Here is a 24731-nt window from a genome sequence, read left to right as displayed (position 1 = left end):
GTTCTTTTCTGAACAAGTGCTATGGAATCTTGATAGTTGACCTGAGAAAGCCGATGGGACCTTGATTTAATGCCTCATCTGAAAGTCAGCACTTTTGACAGTGTGGCACTCCCTCCATACTGTACTGAAATGTCAGCATAGATTTTGTGTGGAAGCATTGGGGTTGTGCTGGAACTAACTCTGTTCTGACCTAGAGGCAAGACTAAGTAGAAACTTGAACAGTACAACAGTAGAATTACACACAAAAGCAGGTTTAGCATGTCTAATTGGAACACTTTGCTGTCGCAGTGAAAATGATCTGAGAACTGGTCCCTTGTCTTTTTAGCTGCCACTGATGTCTTCAATTTAATTTGAAAACACTCTATTGTGTATTACTTGTGCAGTGAGCTAGAGACATCTGGTGGCAAAAATTAGATTGTCCTTACTTACTATTATATGATATGAGGGAGAGCTATGAAATACAAATTGTATTTTATATTGCGATTTATATAAATGGCACTTGTGACCCTATCTTAAGAATATTCCATAATAATCTAAAGGCTATGTTTTATAAAATAAGCTTTAATTGAGCAGCATTTTGGACATCACCCAATGACTTCTGAGGCTGAAGACTAATTTAACATGAGCAAGGTCTTTTATTTTTGCTTGGTACATTGACAACAGTACTAATCGTTTTTTGTTTGCACCGTGATGCCAAAATACCTACTATATTCAGCAGCATGGCATAGAAATATGTGCTGCTGAATGAACTTATCAACATTTAACAAAACTTCCATGCAATTGTACTCTTGTACTTGGGGGGGGGGGGGGAATATTATCCAAGCTTTGATAGAACTTCTGCTGCTCATGCTATTCTCTGCCCAACCCCGGAAGTATTGGAGAATGATCATTAGGCTGGCACAAGTGTGCAGGACCCTGGCACTGTCAGCCTTTGGGATCTATGAGTGGGCGCTTTCATTTTTGGCCACTGAAGACGCAGCATAGCAGCCCTGTTTCTCTGCCTCCCATATGAGGCTTGAAAATTCTCCACTCACTCATAACAAGAGGGGGTTTTTAATCCCCAATCCCAATATACTGGGGGGGGTGGGGGGGGGGTGGGGGGAAGGAATCCTTCTTTTCTGCTGAACTGATTTTTTTTTCAAAAGAGGGCTGCAAGTTTTATGATTCTAAATAGCATTTGAAAATCACACTGTAATGCTAACCTTTAAACTGCATGATAATTGTGGGTTATAAAACTTTCATTTATAATGTATAGTTTGGCAGACTTGGCTGATAACTGGAATGGATTTCCAATGTTCCATTTTCATAGAGCAACAAGGGCATTTTGAGGGCTGACTGGGTTAATCAGTTATTTTACTGTCTTTCAAAGTTTTTTTTAAATTGAGATTTTATGGATACATTCTATCCTGGAATAATTAAATAAACCGAGGTGTAGGAAGGTATCCTTGCATCGGAACTGGTAGACTGCAAGCGTACTTTAATAATCAATCATTTATGAGCGTCACAAGTAGGCTTACGTTAACACTGCAATAAAGGTTATTGTGAAAATCTCCTGGTCATCACACTCTGGCGTCTGTTCGGGCACCCTGAGGGAGAATTTAGCACGGCCACTGCACCTACCCAGCATGTCTTTCGGACTGTGGGAGAAACTATCAAACCTCATTTAAGTTAGGTTGCTAAGTCTCAGGATAAGCTTCTCCTTGTCCCCAAATTTCGATATTCAGCTTCATAATTAATGGTATTTGAGACTAGAGTTGAAGTTACCCCTGTTTTGTGACTGAAGTATTTAAGGCCTGCAGTCCTACTTACTCCTTTTCCCTTTCTATTTTGCAATGGCTTGGCCATTCAGCATGAGCTTCTATCAGCTAACTTGGTATCGATTGTGGGTTGAACCTGGGTTATGTCCTTACAACCCTTACTTGCTGATGTATTTTCCCACAAAGTTAACGGGAGTATTCTGGCTACTTTATACAATAAAAAAGGACCAATTTCAAGATCGTGTGGTTGTTAATTGTGCAGTATCCAGCAAACCCCAAGTGTAATAAGTTAACTTTGACCTAGGAGAACCACTTTACTGATCATGCTCTCCTGCCTGATTGGTATCGCCAGATTCCACAAGTTCAGCTATTTTTAATAATTTACTTGCACTCCCTGTGGAGGTGGAACTTGTTTAATTGTGTAATGAAGGGGCCCCACTGCTCCAAATTAAAGGGATACGTCTACATGAAGGTAAGTGGCTGTTTATGGTGGAAAACCATGTTGGCACCTCTTTTAATGCTCAGCCTTTGGAAAATATAGACAGCGAGGGTTTAATGAATGATTTACTTGGTTGAAAGGACAGCGCAGTGCGGAGCACATGATGCGACAATGAGGCTTGCCTGTTAATCATGTCAGATCATACTCCCCAGCAAATAACTGTTAGCATTGCTAACACTGAGTGTAGGTATTCCAGGAGGTTTCATCAAACTGCCTACTTCCCACCTCTGATTTTTTTTTAACGTGCCACTATAACTTTTCTTCCAAGATTGATCTTTAATTCCTGGAGATTCTAGGGCAATCTAGAAGGATTGGTGACGCTAATAGCAGTACATTGCACTGAGCAGAAGGTGCTGGCTAAACTCAACCCTACTTATTGTGCCTGGAAGCAGAAATGGGAAAAGACAGCTCGCTTTAAAAACAGTCTGGTGAGGTAAGACTAAGCAGCAGTATCATGTACCAGGTAACTGGCATATGCAAGAAAATTGAATCTGTCAACTTGTTCCAAGTTTACAGCTTGCCAAACTTCACTCAACCCACAGCTCTTTTACTGAATCTTATGCATGTCTGTACCTCAGCAGGGTCCATGTTCCAAGCTAATGTAGTTTGGCTGTTGATTGTTGGCTGTTGTCTCCACTTGCCTGAATAAGTGGAGCTCTAGCAACACTTAAGGAGCTTGACACCATCCAGGACAAAGCAGCACACTTGATTGGCACTCCACCCACAAACAATCACTCCCTCCACCATCAATGTGTGGCAGCTGTGTGCACCATCTACAGGAACTTATGAAGGTTCCTTCGGCAGTACCTTCCAAATCCACAACCACTAACATCTAGAAAGACAAGCACAGCAGACACATGGGAACACCACCATGTGGAAATTCGCCTCCAAGCCACTCACCATCCTGACCTGGAAATATATCACCATTCCTTCACTGTTGCTGGGTCAAAATCCTGGACCACTCTCCCTAACAGCACAGGGACTGCAGCGATTAAAGAAGGCAGCTCACCACTACCTTCTCAAGGGCAATTATGGATGGACAAAAAGTGCTGACCTAGCCAAAGACACCCACATCTCATGAATGAATTTTTAAAAAAGGCCTGGAAAGCTCTGGGCCCTACAGGACTCTCTGTGATGTCTTCCTTTATTTTATGGAAGCTCAAATATGAAATGGTCCACTTGAGATGCTTTTAGAAGAAATTCTTCGTAAGCATTACAAAGTGGCTGGAAAAATATTGGTTTCAAGAACATTCTTAAATAATTTAAATACATGTGCAAACGTTGGAAAAGAGGAAAACCAGGAGGAGCGTGGCTGGGAAGGGGCATGACTGGGGAAAGTGTGAAACCATGAAGGGAAGTGACTGGAAAAGGACACGCTTGGGCTGGAAAGGAAGCAGGAAATGGTGGAGGTAATTGCGTTCCTCTATCAAATTTCTTCCAATCATGAAAGATCACTTCCATTTTTTTGTGGGGTCAAGATATAGCATATGTTGCAAGTTCTATATTTCACTCATCCAGATGACACCTGGGGTAAAATTTGATTATCTTTTGCAACCCATCAAAAGTCTGCAGATGTGCTAGAATGTTTGTGTTGCAGGTTGATGATGGAAGCTAGAATTAGTTTGGCAACAAAAGGCACAAAGTGTGCAAATAAAGGAATAGTTTTCATGATTGCAAGGGTTGGAATATTTTTTAAGTTATATATGTGTTCATTACTTATTAACAAACATCTGGAATCCTTTTTTTCATCCAAGGCAATGGTTTCTTAAAGTTTCTCTGCGTCACTACGCTTTATACTTAAATGTTCAGTGAAGGGTTAAACGCGTACTGGGTCAGACTGGCTCAATTCCCCTTTATTTATCATAAAATCACAACGGCATACAGTTAATTTCAGCACTGTAATTTAGCAGCGCATTCTGGGAGGCTGTAAAGGACTGTAACATGAGGAAATGTTTTAAAGGCTAATCATGAAAAGAAAGGAGTCTTTCATAGCCCATATGATGCTTCTGTCAGAGCTATAGCCAGATAATGATTCAATAATAATGGGACATTGTGCATATTTCAACTGAGTACAGCAGAGCAGAGTGAACGGATGTTGCTATTTTTCCAAGCGATGCTACATGTCTCTAAGGCACTCTCATGGCACTGCAGAAAGACCCTGGGACTGGATTTATTGTGTACAGTTCCTTAGATTCTATTTGCACGTTTTTTGGTCTGTTAGCATTAGTTCTTTAAACATCTGTTTCACGTAGCTTTGTGGAGCCATATCTTCCCATATGTTCTGGGAATGTTACCAAAAGTGAGCTTGTAGTTTGACCCCCTTTCCCAACCCCCAACACAGCTTGGTACCAGAGGGAGCACTTGCACAGCATTGTATATTTTTTAAAAAAGAAAGAAAAATGCAAGCAGTATGAACCAGGAGAAAGAAACATTTTCTTTGTCATTCTTCTCCCTCTTTTAAGGAGTAATTTTATTTGGTAATTTTTAAAAACAAAATTAACAATGTAATCTCCAAACAAAAATACCCAAATTGAGTTTTTACAGCTTTCATTGTTGACATAACATCAGCTGCAAAGGTTTATGTCCATTTGCCACACGTCAGTTTGCAATTTACTGCCAAAGTGTAAAAAAAATTACTTCTCAATGTGGTCTTCTGAAGCTTAGCAAAGTGCCTCTGTAAGCCTGTCTGTGTTTTCAGAACCGAATGATATAACAGCTATAATATCTATCTGGAAACAAAATCTTTTTGTGATGCTCCAGGTAAAAGAAACAAAACCAATTCTTGTCGAGCATGAAGCAAGTCTTGATTTCAGAAATCCTAGAATCGTAGAATGATTACATCAGACAAGAACACCATTCAGCCCATCACAGCAGTGCCAGCTTTCTTCAAGAGCAACTCTAAAAGCCTCATTTTGCAGGCACAGGACCTGATTTTAATTCTGTGTAAGTGAATGAGTGAATTAAAATTATGCCCTGTAATGGGATCTACTTTCATATGTCCACAAATGAAACTCAACTCGCCCGCTTCTGTCAATCTGTCTGCTGCTGCCGTGCTATTGGACTGCTTGTCAGGAACTCAGTGGTAGCCGAACTGCATTTTCTTTAGCTAAATATTGGAAGGAACAATGCAATTATTTTTGGCCCTCAGTATCTTTGCTAGTAGCCTCCGTATGCTATCTGACTTCAAACTAAACTCTCATTAATGGCTGTCCATTGTGACGTAGAATCGTAGAATGACTGTAGAAGACACAGAAGATGGCCATTTGACCATTCATGTCTGTTTTTGCTGTCTGAAATAGCAATCACTTCCCTTTTCTCTGTAAGTCTGCGCATTCTCCCTTTTTGGATAATAATCCAATATCTTCTTGAATATCCTAATTGAATCTGTCTCCACCACACTTACAAGTTGTGTCTTCCAGATCACACCTTGCTGCACAGGAAAGCTTTTCCCCATGTTGCTAATGCTTCTTTTGCCAGTTAATTAAATCTATGTTTTCTGATTCTTGATCTTCCCATCTATGGTTCTCGTTATCTGTTCTGTCCAGACTCTTTATAAAATCCCTTCATTAAATCTGTTCTCAACTTTCTCCTCTCCAAGAAAGACAGTCCCAACTTTGCCAAACAACCTACATGACATTGCCTGTTCCATTTCTACCTAAGGCCACCAGTGCTGGATCTCTTGGCAATGCTATTATCGTTAATTTTAATGTTTTCTTGGCCAACCTCTCATTCTCCACTTCTGTACACTGTAGATCATTGAAATTCTTTTATCCTAACTTTCACAAGTCTCACCCCTTCCCTCAGAGATTTACCTTAGTTTTCAGTTTCCCAATGCCTCAAATTGCCATCTTGATCCCTAGAATTTTTTCTCCAACCTTATGCCAGCTCCAGAATGTGCTGGTCCTCTGTCACTGGCCTCTTGTGCACCACCATTGCCTGCAATATTAACAAAGCCTTCAGCTGTCCAAGCCACATGCTCTGGAATTGAAGCTGAATTGCGTATTGCTGAAAAAAGAAACATTCTGTTGAAATGTTTCATCTCACACTCATTGAATCAGATTTGCAAGAATACCAGTTGTAAATGGAACAACAATTTACAGTGCATGAGAAGGGAGTGCTGATTGATTGGCAAGTGGACTCTGATTGAGGTTATGCCATGGAGAATGCAGCAGGCAACAGTTAACTGCCAAGCTTTTGTTTACATTCAAAGCAGACAGATTGATATTGATTGTTCAAGGCATTGCTCTGGGGAATAAATCAAGGAATGGCTGTCCCCCAAGTTTTTATTTAATTGAAAAAGGTGCAATATGTGGACATGCTCCTTTTGCCTACAAATGGCAGGGCCATTTTTGTGAATATATGTATATAGCTCCTAGCATGCATAATTGTGCCACACCCCAAGTCCTACTAAAAGTCTTAAATTGGTTGTCAGTGTAATTCTTAGCAAAATCAGGATTGCTTAAAATGTGTTGTCCAATCACAGAATTACACCCAATGTTGGACATGATGTTTTGAATTTTGTAAGCATGGGGTCTCATTGGTTCGGGTCAGTAATTTGCCAGTTGCAAACAATTGAAGGGACATGGTGTTACTATCATGGCAACACACCAGCACTGAAATTCATATACCACATTCATTTGTGCGATAGGCAGAACATCTTTTTAGCTTGAAAGCAGTATTCTGTTGGTGGACAATATCACTTATGTTGCTACTGCAGAGTAGCTGTGTGAAACCTGTTACTCAAAATTTTGGTGAACGGGGCCATTTTCATGACCAAATGTAGTGGCCTTGGGCCCATTCATATGTTGGCACAATATACAGTAAGCAGTGATGTAATCAGGATAGTCATTATCTTACAGCATGATGTGGAGATGCCTGGGGTGGGCATAATAAAAAGTGGTATTTCTCGGTTCAGTGCCTTATTTCAGCATCAATCTTTAATGGTGAGCTAATGGCTTGGGCCCCATTTACAAGGATGTCAATAAGACTAATCATATAGCGTGTGGAACTGCAGGAATTCCAATGCGTATTATTTGTGGTGTTTGTAGTAGAGATCCCATTGGCAGATTTCTCAACCAGCATATCAGGAAAAAGTAGCTCATTTGACTGCTCCATATAGTGACATGTTGTCAATGTCTGTGGGTCCCTCACCCAATCTTGTGACCAATTCGGGTTGTGTAGGATCAATCATAGATAAGATGTGCCTTGGGCAGCCCATCTCAGATGTGGATGCACTGAGCCGTGAGGACGAATTCTATCATACCACCTAGCAGCTTGTTACTCTTAACACATGTTGAACAATCAACCAGATTGAAGTTTTGTGAATCTTTTTGGAGCTGGGCTGAGCGACAAGGAGTTATGGCTGTTGCAGAATATGGAAATATTGGGAGTTGACGACAGGTGAGAGGTGACCGAGGCTGAGTATGGAGCAAAGTTTCACTGCTAGATTTTGAAAAAGTTGAAATCTGTTAGGAGAGAGCAATGGAATTGGTAGAAGTGCGGGTAACATTTATACACCTCCAAGTGGCAAATCATCAAGCTATAGTGGGATATGTACTCATTCTTTCACCTATGCACAATCTGAATAGAATCCACAAGGGCAAAAGAGAGAAATTGACTGATTCCAGAGCATTTCTTTTACCAAAGACGAACACTAGCGTAAAAAAAGGTTTTTGAAAAATATTTCTCCTTTGTTGAATTCTGTGATTCCCTTGAATAAATTGCTCGCTTTTTTTTGTGAGGACGAATGAACTGCATAACCCAGCACAACGAGGTTTCTCCTAAGTGCAGTTTATTGATTATATTTTTAAAAAAATTCTTCCAACTTGAGGAAATCAGAAGCAGATACTGCAATTAAAAAAAAATGAATTTAGGTGGTAGAACAATACAGCGGGTTACATTGAAAAAAGCATCAGATAAAATTGAATCAGAAAGATGGGTTTCATGTGTAAGCAGAAATTATTAGACAACTTTGCAATTCACTTTCATTTTGATGCCTTTTTGACTTATTTGGGGAACATTGCTGGAAGAACAGAAATCGTTTAGCTCAATTTTAAGTGGACAGTTATGTTGACTTTTCCACAGACGTAACAAATGGAAAGACTAAAACATAGAATGATCATTTATGCCTGCTCTGCAGTTATCCTTTGATCACCAATACGAACTCTCTGCACCTTTCTGGGTGGCATGGTGGCACAGTGGTTAACACTGCTGACTCATAGCACCAGGGACCTGAGTTCAATTCCCGGATTGGGCCACTGTCTCTGCAGAGTCTGCACATTTCCTCCATGGCTGCGTGGATTTCCTCCAGGTGCTGCGGTTTCCTCCCACAGGTTAGGTGAATTGGCCACGCTAAATTTTCCCTCAGTGTACCCGAACAGGCACCGGAGTCTAGTGACAAAGAGATTTTCACAGTAACTTTATTAGTAACTAAGGTTAAATTTTAAAAAATCTTATGAGTCTAAGGCACTGTATTTCATTGGATTCCACCTCTAGCTTAAATTGGATGTGTAGAACATGTTCTCAGACAGGACGGATGGCTCTCACAAACTCTTTATAGTTTCCTACTTGAAAGCTGAATGGCATGGTAATTTTTGATATCCACGATCCATGTAGTTTACCCTAAAATTAAAAACTAGTCTGATTTGAAAATTAGAAGATTGTGGCCTCTGTGTCTCTAAAATAGTAAGCAGTCATTCCTTTTGAAACAAAAAATCCCCTAGTGTTATTTGAAGAAGAGCAAGTAGTTCTTCCATTGCAACATAAATAAAAAGTGCTGGAAAATCCCAGCAGGTCCGACAGCATCTATGGAGAGTGAAGAGAGCTGACGTTTCGAGTCTGGATGACTCTTCATCAGAGCTGAAGACAATTGAAATGGTGAGGAGGCAGGAAGCTGTGGAGCTGGTTAGAGGACTAGTGAGTGGTGGGGGCAAGAGAGATTGACAAAGATGTCTTAGACAAAAAGACAAAGGGAATGTTAATGGTGCTGATCGTGGTTAACAAGAGTGCTGATAGCGGCATATTAAGAAATCAGCATGTGTAAATGGAAGAACAAAAGTAACCAGTGTGTCAGTGGACAACCTGAAACAGGTAACATAGTCCTCAACTGTTCCTCATACGACAAGCTCTTCATTCCAGAGATCATTCTTGTGAACCTGCTCTGGACCCTTTCCAAGGCCAGTGCATCCTTCCTTAGATACGGGGCCCAGGACTGCTCACAGTGCTTCAAGTGGGGTCTGTCCAGAGCCTTGTACAGCCTCTGAAGTGCAAACCTGTGCTTGTGTTCTAGCCCTCTCGACATGAATGCTAACATTGCATTTGCCTTCCTAACTGCCAACTGAACCTGTGCGTGAATCTTAAGAGAATCCTGAACAAGGACCCTCAAGTCCCTTTGTGTTTCTGTTTTTTAAATTATTTCCCCATTTAGAAAATTGGGGAGATATTGGTCAGGGGAAAAAAGGCTGGAAAGTGGGTTTTTTTTTTAAATTGAAAAATGAAACAATAGAAGAAATGAAAATAAATGTTAAAAATAATTTGATGGGAATGGGGTGAATTATGGTTGAACTCGGTGTTAAGTCCAGGAGGCTATGAAGTGCCTAATTGGAAGATCAGATGCTGTTCTTCCCTGAAATAGAGAGAATTTTCATCTCATTACTGATGGTGGGACATCATTTACTGAAATAAGGCAGGGTTTAAAGTAATTTACCATGTAAAACACTCTTAACTTTTCCGACATAATAAGGTAGTATATAAATAGCAGAGTTGCAGAAACTATTATAATTGTTTTGTTACATTAATAGGACATTGTGGCATTGATTAAAAACATTTTTTTAAAGTAGCGTTTTATAACTTTTTATCCATTCCAGAATTGAATTTACAATGAAAAATACTGCATTTTCTTTTTCCACTTCTGAAACCTCACTCCAATGTAAAAACAGGATTCTATCAGTGGCCCTGCACATTGGATGCTCAAAGACATTGGGGAAAGATTGACACTGACATTTCATTCCTCTGTTAAAATATGCAACCAGTTCATTTTCATGTATTCTCTGATGAACATGATTTGAAAGCTGAAGATGGCTTTAAATTGCCAAAAGGGCAAAATACCCGCAGATACCTGGTTCTTGTGACCTGAGTTATGAACACATGACACCTAGAACAGGTGAACAGGTTGCCTTGCTCTCCACGCATAGGCCATTGTGTGGATTGACTGATCGGGATTATGATGTAAAGAGGTGTAAAACTATGCTGGAAGACTCCTTCTCACCCACCTTACACACCAGCTCAAAACCAATAGAAATTTGTCCCCGATCCGAGTATTGATGATCAGTAGAAGTGACCCATATTATACAATTGAACCAGCAGTTTTGCTGCTGCTCCGCTGTCATCAGCTTTGAACTAATGCGTAGCAGCCATGACTCCCTCATTAATAATGAAACACTGGAAAGACCCCCCTCGCGAATAGAAGACACCCAAGTCCTTTTTGTACGGTTTTCAAAGACATTAGTTTTGTTGTAATACATTGAATCATTAGGCGTGAAATCCTCATTGGGAAAAATAATGGATCTGGAGTAAAGAGCAGTTTTAAACACTGGAAGCACACACGGTGCTAAATGAAGTAAGGTAATGTTTAGAAATAAATTAGGGACTAGAAGGCCTCCAGCATAATTTATATCCAAAATTCAAGGTTTGAAATCCTTCCCTGTAGTTTACTGTGGACCTCCTGCAATGGTATAAATAACACTGGGGGTCTGGTATTTCTTTTATAAATATACTTTTCATCTGCAGTTTTATACAAAACCTGAAACTACACAGAGACTGATGAAATCTATAATGCGTTCGGTGGGAGGCTAGAAAGAATTTTCTCTTTCAATAAAAAGCTCTGACTGTGGGGGGTGGGGGCAGGGGGAGATTATTTTAACCTGAAGGCATGTTTTTTTTAAAAAAACAGGGAGGCCAGGTAGGGTATACAGTCCACAAGCTGGGTGTCAGTTGTGAAAAGATAGAGAATGGAGCTTGAAGTTTTTCTGCTACGCATGAACAAAGAATAAGACAATGGGATATTTATTAGAACTTTGATTTAGTGCTGAAAGCTGCTCTCTGACCTGAAAGAAATCTGTGTTCACAGTCTAAAAGGCTTCATGGGGAAAGACCAAAGTGATGCAAGCCATCTGCATTGGGCTCCATGCCAGTCGTTTGCCAGTATGCTTAGGCCACCTGGCTCAATGCACAGCCAAGTATGCCAGCGACTAGCCAGCCTCACCCCTCGGGCCGCTGGCTTTCAGCTCTTTTGAAACGCAGGGACCCAGAAACTGTATTCAAACTCTCCCTTGCCGATATCTTTGTCTGTCGGCAGACAGACTGTGTAGTCATGAGCAGCAGACAGTAAGCTGGGCTCACTCCGAGTGAGCTCATTCTTTGTCTGTAGAAGAATTCAATACTGGTGCATTGTCACTATGCTATCACCTGGACCGTGAGACTGGCACAGAGCAATAGGCAGAAGACTGTACCATGTGCTGTGATAAAGGACATGTTGAATGATTATCGGCTTGATGCCAGCTGCTTCAGAACCCAGCTAACTTGTTAACTCTTTAGGCCATGGAGCTCCAAAACCCTGTATTCCTTTGTACTAAATAGAAAATTGTGAAGTGAAACGCTGTGATATTTTTAAGCAGATTAAAACACAACATATTATTTCCGCCCCCTCCCCCACCGCCGAGTAAGGTTTTAGAATTACACAGCTTTTTATTTGAAAAAGGAATTGCGTCTAAAGTGAAGTCTAAAGTTTGTTTTACATTGTTATTCTTGTTCTGAAGAACAATCACACCATTTGAAGAACTTCCTTGAGAACGTTGCCATTTAAAACATGACTGTAATTTGTACATGATGTTACCAATTTTAAGATATTAATTATTATAATATTATTGTATCATGCTAATTTCATTCACATTTCAATCCCACCTATTGCAGCTTTGTGTCCTGGAAGAAATGCCAGACTAATTTGTTGCTCATGGAACAGAACATTTTGTTATGCCACAGTTAAGGGCGCGGCAGACAGTGGTGTATGTGTAGTGAATTTGTCGTTGTTAGTGTTATGTTGCAGTCAGGAGCTAACTTCTCAGCCAAGTAGTACACATTTGTACTGCCTTTCCAAAACCACCCAAGAAAGATCCGAGTAGCTCATGCACCTCTTGCCGCATATATGGTTTAAAATGTAAAAATTCTGGTCGGATCTCTGATGGTCTAACCCATTGATGACTCCTTTCCAAAATCTGGGATCATTTGCACAAGCTAGCAGCTGCTTTGTTTATGAAGCTTGGTAAGTTAGGTAGGGTTGGGGTTGGGGTTGGCAAGTCGATCTGGCTGCAGTGGGTGAAAACCTAACTTCAAATCCAATTATGCCTCTTGGTCGATTGGTCATTTTTCCAATGGCAGTCAATCTTATGGGGAGCAGTGTCATAGGCTGTGCTCACTGCATGGTATGTCTGTATGATTGGCAATGTACAAGGGGAAAAATTGATGGGATTCTCAATAAAGTTGATTATTCCATCAGCCTCACCCACCACATTCTGCAAAGGTGTAAATAGTTGTGTTCTGTAAAATATTGATCCTTTGAAATGCAGTTTCTTTGGCAGATTTCAAAATATGTGCGGTTAATATCTAGGCATATAACAACTGCAGGCAATATGTCTTCCATTCGTATTACGAAATTGAACTGAAGAAATTCATGATAAATGTGTCCTCTTATTTAATGCAGCAACTTATCAATTGTAATCCTTTGATCCCAAGGTGATTGCGGCACCCTTCAGTTGGTTAAACGTCCTGGATTGTGCACACGCATTACGAGCTGCGGTGTGTCCCTACTTGCCAGTGTTTGAGAATGAAAAGGAGGAAAGATTATTTCCGAATGTACAGAGGCAGTCACTTTCCTGTTATCACTGGGCCAACTTGGTTTGTAGAATTTGTTCTATCAGGCTGCCTTCCTTTTAAGAAGCTGCTGTCACGGATCAGACAGGTCAAGTTCCAAGTCAATGGCTAATCAGCTCACACAGCAGATTGTCTGCCTTCAACTTGAATTATCTCAGTCAGACATCCTGGCTAGTTCCGTCAGAAATGTCTGACGGCTTAAGCCTGGGAGGACCAGAGCTTGGCAACCACTAAGCCAGAGATGAAAATAAATAAGAAATCCTATCCCGATTGGTACTTTTCCCATCTTGGTTCCCCCGCGGAAGATCGATGGGCTGATCAATAGCTGGTTTTGAGTTGTTCATCTTGCTGCAGACTGTTTTTAATGGAAACCTTGTGGCTCAGCACGGGCTTTTATCATGTGTCAGAGGGGTTTGATTTCTACTGCAGCTGGTCTAGGCTTGATTTGATTCCCAGTGACAGCTTATGTAACTTGAGTAGGGAAAGGAATCAACATTAACAAGTACTGATCGATCTCAACACAGTTACTTAGCTGAAACAAATATTTTCTGTTGGGGGGGGTGGGGGTGGGGGTGAGTGGGGAGGGGGAGAAAAAATACCTGAGCGTGAGGTTATTGCTTTGCTTCTTTTAGAAAAGTAACAGGTGGCAAAGTCTGCAAAAGAAATGGTTCAGCCTCAGAGTCACATACAGTAGCATTGTTTACTATGTCACCAGGTAGGCAGAAGTAGCAGCAGGAGAGGATACAGCCCATCAAGCCTGTTCTGCTTTAAGTTATGAGAGAACACAAAAGATTTGAACTCCAGAGCTGAGGCGGGAGTCAATCCTCTAACATGAAAACAGAATTCGCCCAAGTGTGGCATCAAGGGACCCCAATAAAATTGAAGCCAATGGAAATGCAGGGTGGGGTGGGAGGGTAGGCGGGCCGGCACAGGTTGAAATCAAAGCAAAAAGAAGATGGTTGTGATTGTTAGACTTCAATCATCTCAGCCCCAGGATATCACTGCAGACGTTCCTGAGGGAAGTGCCCTAGGCCCAACCATCTACAGCTGCTTCACCAATGGCCTTCCTTCCATCATGAGGTCAGAAATGGGAATGTTTACAGTGTTCAGTACCATTCACAATTGAATTCCCATCATCAACATCCGTTGGGTTACAACTCATCAGAATCTGAGCCAGATAAACATTGTGGTTATAAGTGCAGGTCAGAAGCTAGGAATTCTGTAGTGAGTAATTCAGCTCCTGATTTCCCAAACCCTGCTCACCATTGACAAGAGCTGATGGGGGAGATGATAATGTAGTGGTAATAGCACTGGACCAGTAATTCAGATGCCTAGACTAATTCCTTGGAGATATGGATTCAAATCCAACCATGGCAACTCATGGAGCTTAAAATTACATTCATAAATCTAGAACATAAAGCTCAGTAATGGTGAATGGATCATGAAGCTATCATTGATTGTTGTAAAAACCCATCTGGTCACTAATGTCCTTTAAGGAAGGAAATCTGCCATCCTCACCTGACCTGGCTTACGTGTGACTCCAGACACATGGTAAATTGATTGACTCTTAATTGTACTCTGAAATGGTCCAGCAAGCTACTCAGTTCAAGAGCAATAAATGCTGGCCTTATCAGCAATGTTCATGTCCCATGAAAGAATAAAGAAAGAAAAACATAAGAGGTCTTGTGAAGTTTATTTTAGGTTTAAGCTATTCATTTAGGCCTCCAAAAATGTAATATGTTGGATATCTGCATTGAGATAAACTTGTCTAGTCTACCTCTAATTAATTGAAAGTGAGCAAAAGTCAATTAACCCCAGTTTATTATGAGGAATTTATGCCATTCTGTTTAGGGAACAGTAATTTAAGTTTCTAACTATAGTCAGCCATGAATATAAAGATCGACTGTTCCTTGCTCCAGGGGAAAAGAAATACAGCTATCATACATTCATAATTAGAAGATAGAAATATAAGATAGTCACGAATAAATTCAACAAGGAATTCAGGACAAACCTCCTTACTCGAAGTGTGGTTAGAATGTGGAAATCACTGCCACATGGAGTAGTTGTGGAAAATAAGAAAGATGCATTTAAGGGGAAGCTGCATAAACACATGAGAAAGAAAGGAATAGAAAGATATCATAGAATCCCTGTGGTGCAGAAGGAGGCCATTCGGCCCAGATTCCAATAAGTCCACCTGATTGTTATCTTTAAATGCATTAAGTATGTCTCTCAGTCTCTTTCTGTGTTTCTGTGCATATCTCTCTTGCTCTGTGTCTATCTGTGCCTCTGTCTCTCTCTGTGTTTATCTCTTTGCCTCTCCCTTGGTGTCCCTCTCTCTACCCTCTTCCTCTGCCTCTCCTGCCCCCTCTCAGTCTCACTCTCCTTCTCCCGCTCCATCTCTGACTCACTTTTACTTATTTGTCTGTCTGACCCCCCTCTCTCTTTCTCTCTCTACCTCGCTTTGTCTTTTACTCTTGTTGTGTCCATTGTACTCTTTCAGTCTCACCCAGGCCACATCCCCGTAACTCCACATATTTACTCTGCTAATCCCCCGACATTAGGATTAATTTTGCGTGGCCGATCAACATAACCCACACACCTATGGACTGTAGGAGGAAACTGGAGCACCCAAAGGAAACCCACACGGACATAGGGAGAATGTGCAAACTCCACACTGACAATGACCCGAGGTTGGAATTGAATCTGGGTCTCTGGCACTGTGAGGCAGCAGAGCTAACCACTGTGCCACCCCAATCTATGTTGTTAGGATGGAAGGAAATAAGGTGCAAGGAACCTTGTGGGGCATTAAGAATGGCATAAAGCATTTGGGTCAGGTGGGCTGTTCCTGTGCTATTAATTCCATGTAATTGAACTTTGTTTGGTGGTTGTACATAATATCAATATGATTTCAGGGCATTATAACAGCGACATTATTCAAAGGTTCGTCATTAATAAGAAGTGCTTTGAAATATCCAGTGGTCATGAAAGGTGCTTTATAAATGCAAGTCTGTCTTTCTTTCTATATAACGTCAATGAGGCGGCACAGTAGTTAGTCTGTTAGGTATGAGACCTGATTGATGAGGATTGTAGGTAGTTGAGTAGTGGAAGTGCGGTGATTTGAGCAGTGGTTAAGCTTACTACTGCAACAGGGTGGTATGGTGGCACAGTGGCCAGTGACCCAGGTTCAATTCACAGCTTGGGTCACTACCTGTGCAGAAACTGCACTTTGTCACCATGTCTGCGTGGGTTTCCTCTAGGTGCTCCAATTTCCTTCCACAACCCGAAATACGTGCTGGTTAGGTGCATTGACCATGCTAAATTCTCCCTCACTGTACCCGAACAGGCATCGGAGTGTGGTGACTAGGGAATTTTCACAGTAACTTCATTGAAGCATTAATGTAAGCCTACTTGTGACAATAATAAATAAGCTTAAACTTAAAAATAAATATATTCAAAATTGGCAAAGGATATAGAATGGGATTTTACTGCCTCGCTCATCCCAAAACCATAAAATCCTGCCTGAGGTCAACAGACCTTCCCAAGCTCCACCCCTCACCCACTCCAATTCCTGAGGCGGACAAACTGGTAAAATTCCAGCCACAGTATTTATTTATGATGTTAACATGTACTTTATCATTGTTTTGGCTAACACTGGCAATATTCAAGTTGTTATACATTTATAATTCTGGATTCTGAACACTTGTGGTAAGATAAATGCAAAATACTGCAGATTATGGAATCTGAAACAAAAACAGAAAATGCTGGAAAATCTCAGCAGGTCTGACAGCATTTGTGGAAAGAGAATAGAGCTGATATTTCAAGTCCGGAAGACTCAGAAAGAGCTGACTCTGTTCTCTCACCACAGATGCTGTCAGACCTGCTGAGTTTCTCGAGCATTTTTTATTTTTCTTTCCATAAACTTGTCTTGTTCATTTTGAGAATCAGTATGGACTTTGTCAGCCTATTCTCAGCCCCATACAGTATGGTTATGGTTTGTATGACTGTATCTGTCTCATTTTGGTTGTGCTCAAGACCGCAAACAAGTAATCCAAATAATCACTTGCTGCAAAAACTGCAAATTAAGTAGTGTCATTATTAAAATCACCATTGCAGTCGGCTCAAAGGATATAATCATCATATCACATGTACTGCAGCGGTTCAAGAAGATAGCACATCACCAGCTTCTCAGAGGCACTTAAATTAGGCTGAGCCTAGGACACTCCTATCCCATGACTGATTTTTTTTTTATAGCTTCTGTTTCCCAAACATCAAGAATCCCAGGTCAGGATTACTTTCCACTTGCTTGAACTAATGCATCCATACCAACGCCGACAGCTCCAGAACAGGCAGCTTGCATGATTAGTGCCCCTGTCTCTGCACTTAACATTCATTCTCTCCACCACTAAGCAAATAAGATTGTAGCATGTATGATCTACAGGATGCACGGCAATAACTTTGGCAGCACCTCTTTCTGCTGAGATTATTAAGAAGGAGAAGATCAACAATATGATGGACACATCATCATCATCTCCAGGTGGCATTGTCCTGACGTGGACAGTTCCTTTATTGTCACTGGCCCAATATCCAGATACTCTTTCCCTAGCACCAATGTGGGGATGCTCTCAGTAAACAAGTCGCAACAGTTTAAGGAAAAGGCCAATGCCAATAAATAAAATCTTGCCAGAATTGATCATATTCTGAGAACAAATATAAAAAAATGATGTTGTGAATAGATGGTCAATTGAATAATAATTTAATCTGTGTAGAAAGTTCTCAGCCATTTTGGACAGGATAAATCAAGGGGCTGTTTGCACTGTTGCCTCACAATGATAGGGTGCAAGGTTCGATTCCCAGCTTCGGCCACTGTCATTGTGTGGAGTTTGCACATTCTCCCCATGTCTGCATGAGTTTTCTCCAAGTGCTCCAGTTTCCGCCCACACTCCAAAAGATGTGTGGGTTTGTTTGATTGGCCGTGCTAAACTGCCCCTTAGTGTCAGGGGGTTAGTAGGGTAAATGAGTAGGGTTATGGTGATCGGGCCTGGGTGGGATTGTGATTAGTGTAGACTTGATGGGCCGAATGGCCCACTTCTGCACTGTGGGGATTCTATGTATAAAAGTGAATAGAGACTATGGCAAAGCTTCTGGTATTTGTTTTCCCTGTGCATGGTCAACACTCAGCCACAGAAATGCAAAAATAAATCTACAATAACAATTAACTACAGTTGTAAATCAACTGTGCTGCAAATGTAAGTAGCACTGAAATATCCAAGATCGCACCCTATTTTGATCTATGCTGTTTCTACTTTGTCTCCAGTTGCCACCCTTGGTCAAGCATAAATGACTTGCAACCTTTCAAGCTTAATTTGATTTATGTAGAAAATAAAAAAGCAGAAACATTTCAGTTTGTACTCATCCGACCGGTTTTGTGGGATAATGTGCTTAGACATGTGGTTGGGTTGATATTTAGTTGGAGAATCTATGCCATTTCTCTAGATTGTAGTTGCTTTTCACCTTCACACTCTGGGTGTTCTGAATTGCTGATTGTACAAGTAAAAGTTTGCTTCCAGTTGTCCGGCTATAACAACTTGGCTGATGTTTAGTGGCATTGCTCAGAGCGTCTGCAGACAGGAGCACAAGTTGTGTCATTTATTGATTGAGGTGGAGTTTTGTTTAATCCGACCTGTCCCTTTAGAACCCAAGCAGCCTTATGAGGGAGTGATTTAAATAGGCATGTCAGTCAATAAGGTCAGTGCCGAGGCAACTTGTTATTTCTGAGAGGTTTGTGTAAGTTCCCAGCTCCTCCCCTTGGGCAGATGGCAAGCTCTGCAGGTTCGGAGAAATCAGTAGAGAATGGTTGGATTTCCTCTATTTTGTTAATGCCCGCAATTTTTTTTAAAGATTGCCCGGCTTTGATTGCTGCTTTAGGGATAACATTTTTGAGCTAAATCAAATTTTGACACTTACTTCAGATATGTGACAAAATGCCCATTTCCAAGCAATCAGTGGTCGTTTGCAGGGTGCAGAATTCCATTTAAAGCATTCATTCCAAAATAGACAAGTTAAAAAATGACAATTTGCTTTAATAAATAAAAACAGAAAATGCTGGAAGTACTCAGCAGGTCTGGCAGCATCTGTGGAGGGCAAAACCAAGCTAATGTTTGAATCTGTTTCTCTCTCCACAGATGCGGCCAGACCTGCTGCATATTTCCAGCATTTTTTGTTTTTATTTCAGATTTTCAGCATTTGCAGAGTTTTGCTTTTATATTACATTTTTGTTTTATCCACCTTGATTCTTCTGGCTAATTGAACAGCTGTAAACAGGTTATTTATCCTGTATAAATATTTCCACGGCAAAGCACTATTGTGCCGTTTTCCCAAATTAACTGTGCATTCTTTCTATTTGATTGACATTTTTGTAAGCTAATGACCTGGTTTGTAATGTGTTTGGATGCCACATAATCGCACCCGTTCAGAAAGAAAGAAATCTGGTTGTCACTGGTTCAATCAAATAAAGTGACAGTATTTCATTGATACTAATTGACGTTCCTCAGCTGACTCAGCCTGTCTATGACTTGTCCTTTAAGAGAAAACTACCAGAACTTGGCCCCTTCTGTGTTTGCTTTCTATTTGCCACCTACAAACAGTAAATGAGGTAACACGAGAGTGACACTAGAGGAGAGATGATATCTGGATTCCTGTCTATTGCTCTGACCCCATTGTAACCCTGCCCTTTACCCTGGCTTGGGCCCATTTTGTATGCATTGGCTGACTTGCAGCAAGATCTCCGTCACCAAAAGGGACAAGACAGAGAAGTCAGTAGCAGAAGATGAAAAAGGATCTTAAAGGGGCCAAAGAGCTTTCCATTAGCTGGAAGAAGAGGAAAGCCAACCACTGGCCTGGTATTCTGCCACCTACTATTTTCACTCTTTGACCGGATCACTGCCACTCTTTGCCTCGTGGCCCCTGATGGCAGCAGAAGCAGGGCCATTGAGGCAAGTGAGCATCCACCCGGCTACCTCCCTGATGTCAGGGAGAAAGAGATAGCCAAGTTGGTGGTTTAAGGCTGCTGTGGGCTCCTCTCCACCCCCCTTCCACCCCTCCCCACTCACCAATTTTTTTCCAGTTTTTGCTGCTATATAAATGATATCGCAGGAGAAACTCCATCTATAGGAGTATAATTCAGATATCAAGTCAAATACAAAGAGTTTGCCATGCCCTATAGTATAATGGTGAAAGATAACAAAATGGACATACTGGCTCAATATATGTGATGGATGTCGCTTGATTATGTATCTTACAATGCAAGACATCTTGCCCTTTACATATCTCCATCTCAAAATAAAGTACATATGTTACAACTTTTTCTGTTGCCCGTACCAGACTTTATTGATGTATCTCTGGATTATTAATGTCTGCTTGCATACCTTGATATAGTGGTTGAAGTATTGAAACACTTGCCTGAAATATTTTTTTCTCAAGTTGCTTGCTTTAGCTGAGGTTTGCAAAACGTGCCTGCAAGTCTGCACTTTTATTGACGAAATCCATGGCAAACAATGGCATCCAACCGTTTCTCTCCCAATAAAATGATCAGCTGAGCAGCAGCTTGCTCAGAGCCACAGCTTAAATGCCCGTTCGCACCACAGCTGTACATTAGTCTTCATTGTGCAAGTTTGCAGCTGGTTTTCCGAGTGCACGCTAAATTGTGCAGCAGTTGTTTACAGTGACCGCCATTAGGACCCCCACCCCACCACCCCTCCCTCACTCAGGGATCTGTACAAAGCTGTGCAGCAGGAGGATTTGTATTAGGTTGGCACCAACGGCTGATGTGAATCTCCTGTCTTCCTCTGGGAGAAAGAAAATGGATCTCACGTGACAGGCTGGTGATTTCATTGCCAGCCGATGTCCGGACTTATTCTGGGCAGTAATTGAGTGTAATGAGAGGGATAGAGGGATCAGATCAGAGTCGATATATTACGATTCACACTGAATGGGATGTTTGATGGGGCTACAGTGAAAGCACTACAAAGCTCACAATGGGTCAGTAAAGGGGTTAAATACAATTAAGTTTGACACTTGATCGGAATAGAATTTTTAATTCTAATATCCCAGAATACCACACTAACTACCAGCACTTATCTAAAGCAAAACACATCACTCATGCTATCCATTACTGTGCTATAATTATGTTAAGTGAAGCAGAACTGAATCGATACAGTAATTTATCAGTTTCCTGACTGAATATTCTAACGTGATACAGATTGTAGGTACAGTTGATTCCTTCTAAGTGATTAACCTTTTTGCCACAAAATTTTACTCACTGATAGAACTGTTCCCTTAACAATGCTGTTTCCTTTTCTTTATTGCTATGATGCATTGATGCCTAGTTTTAGAAGAAACACTATTCCATTAATTTTAATTTGTAATGTTTTAGAAGGTATGTGAAATGCAACCAAGCAGCAAAAAGCTGTAGAATGCAACATCAAGAATGAGCCTGCATAAACATTGTGCTCCAGACATCCAAATGTGTGTCTTTTGACAGGAATTTACAGTGAAGTAATCATTGTAAAGAAAAACATTTGTTTTGAAATTTAGTTCATTTGATGATGTTTTATTCACATCTACCATTTAACTTTACCATTCTTCAAAAATCTTGTGTTCAAAATTGTTTATCAGTTCCGTTCTGGTACAGTTATTAAACTTGGCAATTAGAAATTAGAGCAATTACACTTAATCGTTGTGAGGCACATTCAACAAATGGCAAAAATAAATTTTAAAATATCAAAAACTTCAATTATTTTGACTCTTTTGCCTGTTTTTAAAATTTGACACCTAAAATGTCTTTCAGTACAAGTGTGTGTGTGCGTGTGTGTGTGTTTCTAGTATGACATGACCATTTCAGAGTGATGGAATTGGATCACACAACACAAGTTGTTAAAGAATTGTCTGGTTGCGCTGCTTTGAAAATTGTTGTTCTTTTGCAGCAAGCGTGGGGTTGCATTATGTTCATATGGTCTTCCAGTTGTTCTGAAAAGTGTGTTAGGACTGTACAACGAGAAGGATGAAGGGGAACAGTTCTAAAAATATACGTATTGATTTTCTGAAGGAATTCTCCATTGCGTTATCAGGCGCTCACTGTTTACCTGTGTTGCCCCACAGCACAGCATGCTGATGTAATCTTGTGATATGGCCAGTGCAGAACTGAACGGTTGTAAGGTCACACAAATACCATTTTGATGACAGCTGTTTGAGAAATTACTTGGTTCTTGGTTGCAACATAGTGCTTCAGAAAGCTAGAACTAGTGTCTAAACAATATAGCCATTGGTTTTCTTTTCTATTGGCACATTAACCATAAGAAGTGCATTTGACGTTTTGATATGTTCTTCCTACAGTTGTACTCTTCACCGAAATTGGAACCCAAGAATTATTAATAGAAGTGCTGTTGCATATTGATCTGTGTTTTAGTCTGTTTACTATCTCCTTCATTCAGTATTTTGTGGGTTAAATTGTTTTTCAAAAAAGCAACAAGGTGTTGAAAAGAAAAAAAAATAGACTATTTTGTTTGGCAACTGAATTTAGTGCTTTCTTTTAGCTGTTGAATTTATGTGCAGATTTTGGTTGGCAGGATGTGCTACAGAAGAAGTATTAATGGACTTGTTCAGTTTGTAGTAAATATTCTTCGAATTGTGGTTATAGCCTGTGATCTAGTGGCATAGTGTGCACCTAGACTTCATGATGAAGTAAATATGTTTTTCTGCGGAGCCAAGAAAAGCAATTTATACCTGTACTACCTGCACTTGTTTAATTTGGACCAAGCTGGTTTCTTACCCGCTGTTCACTTAACGTGTGACGGCGTGAACTGTAGCTGTGCCAGAGAAATTCTCAAAATGGTTGCCAATACCTAAAATGGCTGCCAAGGGCAAAGCTGAGCGCTCGGTTCAAAACTGTAACTACGTTCTCAGGGATTTTGTCTTCAGTTTTTAAAAGAGAATGTGGCTGGATTTGGCAGCTGCTCCTTGGCACAGGCAGCAATAATGTCATCCAGCAATTCAAGCAGTAAATACACAATTCACTTGCTGTATTTGGCAGGCTTATGTAAAGAGCACAATAGTGAGGGAAGCAAAACAGTTGTAAAATGGCTGCCACATAAAGGCCTTTATCTGTGTAAATCATAAAAAAGGAGAACCACTTTACATTTTATTTAAAAAGCAGCATGTTGAGGAAAATTAAGTTGGCTTTGAAATCAATAAGCTTAAAGTACAAACACCCCGAAGAAAAGCATCTCATCTTGTACTTGGAATCAGTCTTCATGAATACTTAAAATGGCGTCTGCTATTACATAAAATGGCTGATGTGAAAGCCACGTCAAGATACCATGTGCTGCAGTGCAAAGGGTTTTGCGCAGGCGTACTTTGCTTCAGATTTCAAGTCTGTTTTATTTCAGTACTACGGTGTAGAAATACAGATTCTGACTTGAGCTCCTTTGTTTGTTGGCACATCATTAGCAACTGGTAAATATTAACAGGAAAATAAATTGACAAGCTGCTGTACCTTAGCCAACATCTATTTTTGTTTCAGAGGAGACTAATGAAATGTGAGTGAATTAAATCACATTGATACTAGAGCTGATTAGGACTTTAGCATAGTGTAAATGCCAAAGGTAGTGTCCAACTTTACAGTAACTTGGCGATGGCATAATGGGGATTCCCTGTCTGTGCAGCAGGCGACCTGGACTTGGACGCTGTATTCAGATCTTGGATGGGTGCTGCTTGGAGCTTCTGCTGGTCTATCTGGCAGCTGCCCCAGAGTAGAACAAGGTGGTTATGTGGCAGCAACACAGAAAAGGAAGACAGAGGAGGGCAAGGAGCAGCTTTTTACCTCAATTGAAAAATTGGATCAGGTTCAAGTTGCACAGTACAAACACTCTATTTCTGTGACTGAGGAGTTGGCTGTGAAGATGGGTTTTTAGGATTATAGTGGCACTTGGCAAGGAATTGATGCTTTCAAGATACTAGATGCGTATACACAAAGTTGCCTGCCAGAGGATGGCTTGTGTTGCCAAATGGAGCAGAGCTTAGAAGAGAAATGTGTAGTAGGACAGTTCATGAGAGGTTAGCTCGTTGGATATCCATCTCGTCTGTTGTTCAGTCAGACAGTATTCCTGTTTTCTCCCCTAGTTATTAGTATACTTCAAAATCTTCTGAAGTCCAGCCACAGATATATTTCATCTGCCTCGGGCTGATTTTTGTAATTTACCTGAATTGCTGTTGAGAAATTAGCTTTTCGAACTAATAAGACAACACCCAGCTTGCGGAGATTACAGCATTTTAGATGCATATTATAATAGTACCTTATGGCATAACGTTGATGCCACCAACTGCAGAAAGTTGACCATCTGTGTGTTCTTGGGCTTGCCATGCTGAATGCATGGGGGAATGCAGAACTTGCGGGATGCTATTTAAAAGTATGGGGTCCCCCGTTAAAGATGGAGATGGGAAGGAATTTTGTTCGCTCAGAGGGCCATTATTCTTTGGAATTCACTACCCTGGAA

General features: G+C 40.7%; 1 protein-coding gene across 13 annotated transcripts in view; it reads left to right on the top strand.

The window, feature by feature from the left end:
- The window catches only part of nfia (nuclear factor I/A), a 699967-nt gene that overhangs the window by 393808 nt on the left and 281428 nt on the right, over positions 1–24731 (top strand). The window lies entirely within an intron of this gene.

Source organism: Carcharhinus amblyrhynchos, chromosome 9 (genome assembly GCF_965287045.1).
Source record: "Carcharhinus amblyrhynchos chromosome 9, sCarAmb.v2.hapA, whole genome shotgun sequence".
Lineage (NCBI taxonomy): Eukaryota > Metazoa > Chordata > Chondrichthyes > Carcharhiniformes > Carcharhinidae > Carcharhinus > Carcharhinus amblyrhynchos.
The sequence above is the reverse complement of the archived record's forward strand: the minus strand, read 5'-3'. Positions and strand labels throughout refer to the sequence as shown.